The following is a 7,284-nucleotide window of genomic DNA, read 5'->3' as shown; positions in this document are numbered from 1 at the left end:
GAAACAAACTATACGCTGAGTATGAACTTAGTGGTATTTCTATAATCCGAATACTTAATAATACGAAAATATAACATTCACTTAAAAATCATATAACAATCACAATTATATAATTTTTCAATTCATAGATAAATCCTTTATAACTCAATCAATTCTTTCATCTACTAACCCGTATAATTTTCCACAATATGTTCACAATTCACTTGAACAATAATTTAATTCACTTATATCCCATTTATTGTTACATAATTCATGTGTTTCAATCATGTTTCAGTTCATTGTTCAATATCAATAAATAATATTCAACAATTCACATTTCAATTAGTAATCCATTTAATTCCAAGCTCAATATCAATCAATATTTTTCAATATCAATCAATTTATCAATATCATTCAGTTACAATCTATTATTCAACAGCAATCAGTTATTCAGTAACAATCAATTATTCAGTAACAGTCAGTTATTCAGTACCTTTATTCACCCCTATTAACATGACTCGGACATTGACGGATACACGGATCCCTGAACACTTCCAATCCTATGGCATGCCAACTATATCCGACCTATACCGTTAATAGGGTTTTAATAAATTTCCAATATTCAATCAATACACATTTAAATTTAATCACATAAATTAGTAATTCAATACAATTCACTTTACTTTTCATTAATATACACTCAAATTTCACAATAATCACCTATTCATATTTATTTCATCACATTCCCAATCAATTTAATTTTCAATATAACATACATTCATTTCCACATCAATCACATATATCCATATAAATTCAATAAATTTCTCACATACCAAATCAATCCATTTCAATTGTAAAAGTCAATACAAATAATTCTCACCTTAATTATTTACCATAACATTTAATCAAAATACAACAATTAAAAATTAAATTCACTTTTCAATTTCAAACAATGTTCACTCCAATTCAAATAATCATTTCAATGCACTTACCATACATATTAAATAATAATTTCAACAATTAAATATTAAGTTTGGATTATAGAAATACAAACTGTAAATTCCGAGCTAACCCTCGTTGACTTTGCCTTTTCCTTCCTTAGCCAAGGTTTTCTGGAATAACATTAGCTACAAAAATTAAAACAATTTTCATAATCATTAATACAATACTAATTTACATTTAATATATAAATATCTTATTCAATTTCTACTTTAATTTCAATTTTAATCTTAACTAAATTCACTTACTTTTCTATCTCAATTCCTATTTTGTTTCTATTTAGTTTTCAACCAAACTTAGACATAAATATCTAAATTTCATCATAAAACCCTAATCTAAAACTTCTTACAATTTAGTCCCTACTATGTAAAAATAATAGCGTCTTTTACAATTTAATCCTTTAATCAATTCTAACTAAAGTTTCTATCAATTAAACCCCTAATTCGTATTTTTGTTCAACATGAACAATATTTGAAAACCTATGAACTTCCAAAATATTAACTTAATTTCATCAAAACCTTGTTTTAAAACTTCAAAAACATCAAAATTAAAAGAAAATGTCTTAATTGACTTACCTATTTAAGTTCCAAACTTTAAAATCCATATTTCTCCCTTTTCTTTTCTTTTTTTCTTTCCCTTCTCTGTTTTCGAATGATTCTGTTCCTTTATGCTTTGTTTTGTTTCATTTTATTTTACTTTTGTTTATTATTTTATAATAAATATTATTATTTCTTAAATAATAAGTAAATAAATAAGTATATTACAATTGTATGTATATGATTTATTACACTTGTATTTTACTATCACCTTACATTTGTCAACTTATTAATTTATTCATTAATATAATAATATAATATCAATTAAATAAATAATAATAATAAATATAATAAATATTTATTTAATAAAAAATACATATATTACAAATGTTCATATATTACATTGTTACATTTGTATATTATCATCACCATCCACTTGTCAAAATTTTAATTTATTTATCCTATAAAAATCTTATGAAATAATTATTCTAAATTAATTTAATATAATTTATTACTAATATATATACATTTTACACTTAAAATCTAAGTAAAAATCGTAGATTTTTACTTCATACGCTGCCTTAACTTATGCTAAATGGCATATTTCCATTTTGGTCCTTTTTACTTTCTATCAATCTATAATTCAACTTTTACCCCTTATCCAATTTAGTCTTTTTTTTTTCCTAATTACCCTTAATTCACCTATCCACAATCTAATTATCCCCACAATTAACTTCGTAAATATTTCTAATAAATATTTTCGAATCCATTTTTCAGAAACAGAAACCCAAAAATACACTTTTCGTTAACCGTAAAATTTGAGTCGTTACACTTTATTCAATTTTCTGTAATCAATACAGATTCTCCAACTAGTAATAGTTCTCGTTGGAATCAACTCGTTACACTCATTTTCAACAATTGTGATTCCACCTTTCTTCAGCACAGACTGCACCGGACTTACCCACGAACTATCTGAAATAAGATAGATGGTTCCTACATCTAACCATTTGATCATTTCCTTTCTCACAACTTCTTTCATAATCAGATTGAGCCTCCTTTGCCCATCAATTCGAGCTCCTTCACCTTCTTCTAAAATAATTTTTTGCATACAAAAAGAAGGGCTTATACGTTGAATATCAGCTATGGTCCAACCAATTGCTTCCTTAAATTTCTTTAGAACAATAATTAGTTGCTCCTCTTGATCTTTCATCAGTTCTGCTAAAACAATCACAAGCAAAGTAGAACAGTCACCTAAATAAATGTATTTCAAATGGGAAGGAAGTACCTTTAGTTCGAGTTTAGGTGGTTCTTCAATTGACAACTTGGTTTGCACAAATTCTCTAACTTCTAACTCCAATGGTTCAAACCGTGTGGATTGAATAAAATTTCTCATATTGGCTTCCATCAAAGCCATGTTTTCTACACCTTCTTCATCTTCCAAAGGGTCAAGATCTAAGGCTTTCTCCAATGGATCTTCTTCAAAATTGTTTTCCATAGAAACCAAGGTTTCTATCTCTTCCATAACTAAACACTCTTCTGCCGGATCAGAAAATTTCATTAGTTTAAGAATGTTAAAAGTTACCTGATCGTCTTGAACTCGCATGGTGAGTTCACCTTTCTACACATCAATTAACGGTCTTCTTGTGGCTAAGAAAGGTCTCCCAAGGATGATCGGCACTTCCTTATTTGCTTCACAATCTAAGACAACAAAATTAGTAGGAAAATAAATTTATCGACTCTTACTAAAACATCCTCGATCTTTCCTTCAGGATATGCTAAAGATCGATCCGCTAGCTGAAGTGTCATAGTTGTAGGTCTTACTTCACCTATCCCTAGCATCTTGAAAATAGCTTAGGCATCAAGTTGATACTCACTCCTAAGTTATACAAAGCTTTACCACAGTAAGATTCACCAATGTTACAGTGTATAGTAAAGCTTCCTAGGTTTTTCAATTTTGGTGGCAGTTTGTTCTGCAGGAATGCACTGCACTATTTTGTCAAGGAAACATTCTCATACTCCTTCAGTTGTTTCTTCTTGGATAGTATATCCTTCATAAACTTCACATAATTTGGCATATGTTCTAAAGCCTCCACCAATGAAATATTGATGTGTAACTGCTTCAGAACATCTAAAAACTTCTTGAATTACACCTCATGTTTGTGCTTGTGTTGCTACAATCTTTGCGGATATGGAGGTGATGGAACTTTTGGTTGAACCAGATAACTCTTTTGAGTAGGTAAATCTGCATCTAAAAAAGATGTTAGAGTATCCGAATTCACTAAGTCAAGATTTACCTTGTCAATCTTTGCAGATTCTATCTCTTTTGGTATAGGAATTTCAATAATTGGTTAATTCTTCTCAATGGGCTTATCTTCGAAATCAATCAATCGGGGTTCTAGAATTTTACCACTTCGAAAAGCCACTTCCTTGATATGTTCTTTACCCAAATTTCTTGGATTCTTAGTATCACTCGGCAAGGTTCCTTGCGGTCTATTACGAAGCTTTGTAGCTAACTGACCCATTTGGTTTTCCTAATTTTTTATTGTTGCTACTTGGCTTTGGATCAAAGCGTCAATCTGTACCATGTACACTTTCAACAAGTTCTCCAAACTATTTGATTCCTCAGCTTAAGGTGGTTTTGGAGCTTGCTGATTAAACCCTTGAGATTGGTTGGGTCTCTGCTGCAAGAAGTTATTATTTGGTCCATTTCATTAGTTGCTCCAAGAAAAATTAGGATGATTACACCATGAAGGATTGTAGAAGTTTGACTGGGGTCCTTGTCCACTCCTATTTTGATGTTGGTTCCCTACATAGTACACTGACTCGAGATTTGATGGACAATTCTCAAAAGAATGACCTCCTCCACAGTACGTACAGGAAACTACTTCAAACTAACTTGGTGGCTGAGCTGCAAAATGATTAGCACTATTAGTGGTAAACTGTTTAACATAGAGGAAGTAGAATATACCTTAGCTGATAATGAAGTGAGGGCATCAACTTCATGAACTCCGGCTACACGTCTTTTTGAAACTGTTCAATTTGTTGGCCATTGATAATTATTACTCGCGATCCTTTCGATGATCTCATAAGTCTTATTATAAGACTTAGACAAAATTATACCATTCGTAGAAGCATCTACCATCAATCTTGTATGTGCATTAAGACTATTATATAATGTATCCAATTGGATACAATAAGGAATCTCATGATGAGGACACTTACGAAGTAACTCCTTGAATCACTCCCCAGACTCATACAAAGACTCGCCATCCAATTGTTGGAAAGTTGTAATCTCATTCCTTAACTTAGCATTTTTGCTAGGCGAGAAATACTTAACCAAAAATCTCTCTACTAATTCTTGTCATGTAAATATAGAACTTGGTGGCAATGAATTGAGCCATGCTCGTGCTCGATCTCTTACCAAGTATGGAAACAACTTCAAATTCAGTACGTCTTCAGTCACACCGGCTCTCTTGAATAAATCACTCACCTCCATAAGCAATCGAAGGTGGAGATGTGGATCTTTCGTGGGCATACCACTAAATTGGCCCACCGTTTGGAGCATTTGAAACATCACTGGTTTCAATTCAAATTGGGTTGCCTCAATATCTGGCCTTCTAATTCCTGGATTTAACTCACTGAAAAGTGGCACAACATATTGTCTGATGCATTGATCCCTATCATCAGCAATTAGGATGGGATTTCGTACATGATCAGCTTTATTACCTTGGTCTTGATTCTGATTTCCAAGGTCCATCTCTACTTGTCTTTGAGCTATTCATTCAAGTCTTCTTTGTCTGAAAGTTTGCTCAATTTTAGGGTCTACAGGGAGTAAATCGATAATCCGATCTATACTCATAAACACCTGAAAAGAAAATCACAAAATAAAAAAGAATAAGTTAGTAAGGTTAGAAATAAACCAAATTGAAAGTAAATAATTTTACAAGAAAAATGACTTTGGCAACAGTTAACAATCCTCGACAACGGTGCCAAAAACTCGTAACGTGTAGGTTTGTGCAAGTGTACAAAGTCGTTATCAAGTAGTAAGTAAGCATAGAGTTATCGTCTTCACAGGGATTGTATTTGTCCTAAGTCACTTAATTTGTAAAATTATATTAACAATTAGGAAAATAAAAACACAATATAGTTGAGAAGTGATGATTAAAATATATTAAACTAAATACAATGATCCCTAATGTAAATTATCCTAGGTATGCAAACTATATGAATGAAATAGATTTTAGCAAAATTAAACACAATTTGCAACAATTATAACATAAATAAACTAGGACAATTACTTTAATTAAACTCAACTTATTATCAACAGGCTTAATAACATTCGGAAAAATATTCCATGGCAACTCGGTCTTTCATGAGTTTGGAAACCACATTAGGTCCTTTCGAAATTCTTTACTTAGTAAATAGGCATTTTACTGATCCTTATTTACTAAGGGTTTCTTAACATTCGTGTGAGGTAACAGGGACGTGTTAGGTGTGAAACAGTTTAATCACACAAATCTAAAAATTATGCAGATAACATAGCTTGGTTAGAGTTGTTATGTAACATGCAATTTAATCGGCTTAGGATCTAAATTGAGCATGCACATTTTAATTATGCATCCATTAGTCATTGTCTGGTTAGGATCGATCAGCTAATTCAGGTTCATTTCAATCACATATGAACGAAATACAGACTTGATTTTAATTAAAAACATGATCGATTGAGGCACAAACATTATAAGCATGAATCAAATAAATATTATTTAATCAAATAAATTATTCTAGCTTAAATAAATTTAAGCTAACATTGTTGTAAAAAAGAACAAAGAACACATATCAAACATCTTTAGATTAAATTAAAGAAAATAAAGATTAAACCCAAATCAAAGTGGCTATAACCCAAGACTCTGACTAACTAGGCTCCTTCGCTTATTTGCTTTGCTCCTTTGCTGATGGCTCTCCAATGGCTCTTTAAGAGGCTTAATTGCTAAAATCTCTATGAAGTGATGATGCTAGGCATGAGGAATAGAAAAGGCTAAGAGAATTTGGAGAGAAGAGAGAATGATGAATGATGAGGGATGATGAATGATGAATGAGGGAATGAAAGGGTCATATTTATAAGTGAAGAGAGGTGGGTAGTTTGCTAAAAATAGCTAGGTTTAGTCTCTTCAAATCTCTTCCTTGGATGGTCGGCCACTATTAGTGGAATTTGAGTTGATTTTTGCTTGATTTTTAAGCAAATTAAATGTCATAATAACTCAGGACGGAGACTCGGTCAATCGTAAATCTTCGGGCAAATCTCTAATTTCTTCAACAATGCAAGGACCTTGTGTAATTAAACCAAAAAGTGGCTTAAAAGAACAGCCATGTGTAGCTGAATTTGGGTTGACTTGATCTTCAAGTTGGACGGTTTTGTAATCCAACAAAGCTATCAGACCTGTCCAAAATAAATTAATAAGTTAAAAGACCAAATAATAAAATTTAACCAATTTTAAATAATTAATTAAAACCCAAATTATTAATGAAATATTTTAAAATGAATTATTAAATATAATTTTATATTTTATTATTTAATTTAATCATGCATGGCCCATTTTATGTTTTAAAAATATAATATGCTCAAATCAATATAAAATAAGCCATTTTATGCATGAAAACTATATAATAAAGCATAAAATCACATTTTAATAATTTCTATGTCCTAATTTCATATTTTCACATATTTCATTAATTTATTAAACAAATACTTAGTTTTAACAATGGATTTAAG

The 7,284-nt window shown here is 30.7% G+C and overlaps 1 non-coding gene across 1 annotated transcript; it reads left to right on the top strand.

Moving 5' to 3' along the window:
• Nucleotides 1-4,714: 4,714 nt before the first annotated feature.
• Nucleotides 4,715-4,821, top strand: LOC121228406 (small nucleolar RNA R71). The gene has a single exon (XR_005925982.1). It is a non-coding gene; the product is annotated as a small nucleolar RNA R71 (small nucleolar RNA).
• The last annotated feature ends 2,463 nt before the right edge of the window (nt 4,822-7,284 follow it).

The sequence above is a fragment of the Gossypium hirsutum genome, chromosome A04 (genome assembly GCF_007990345.1).
Source record: "Gossypium hirsutum isolate 1008001.06 chromosome A04, Gossypium_hirsutum_v2.1, whole genome shotgun sequence".
Lineage (NCBI taxonomy): Eukaryota > Viridiplantae > Streptophyta > Magnoliopsida > Malvales > Malvaceae > Gossypium > Gossypium hirsutum.
This window is presented reverse-complemented; position numbering and strand designations above follow the sequence as displayed.